The sequence below is a fragment of the Arachis ipaensis genome, chromosome B10, assembly GCF_000816755.2.
Source record: "Arachis ipaensis cultivar K30076 chromosome B10, Araip1.1, whole genome shotgun sequence".
NCBI classification, from domain to species: domain Eukaryota; kingdom Viridiplantae; phylum Streptophyta; class Magnoliopsida; order Fabales; family Fabaceae; genus Arachis; species Arachis ipaensis.
The window spans coordinates 116,210,023-116,210,535 of record NC_029794.2 but is presented as its reverse complement, the minus strand read 5'-3'; positions in this window follow the sequence as shown (position 1 = coordinate 116,210,535).

Sequence of the window (513 nt, the reverse complement as noted above, 5' to 3'; positions counted from 1 at the left end):
TGTTTGTATATTTTGTTTGTCAAATTTATAATTGATAAATAATTTATAAAATAGATAAAATGGATGGAAGAAGGAGAGAAATAGAGAAAAAAAGAGGAAGGAATGAAAACTCTTTAATTTTGGAGAAAAATTTTGATTTCAATTCTAATGATAAAGTACATGTGACATATTCTAATGGTAAAAGGAAAAGTATAGGTAGACAATGAAAATATTAAACAATGTGAACAATAGATATATCGGATGTTCATTTCATTAGGTGTACGGATGATTATTTTAATATTAAGATTTAGATAGTTAATTTGGAAGTGTAGTATTTTTATTTGATTAGTGGTTGTTCATGTTGTTTAAGATGGTCATTGTTTATCTAACACTACCTTTAAAGAATTAGCTTGTAAAAGATTTTATTTGATAAATATTTGTGCGAATATTTACATAATTACTAGTATTTGTGACCGTTTTATTAAATTGTGGGAATATAAATTTTTTGAATTATGTTAGTTTTGTTTTAATATT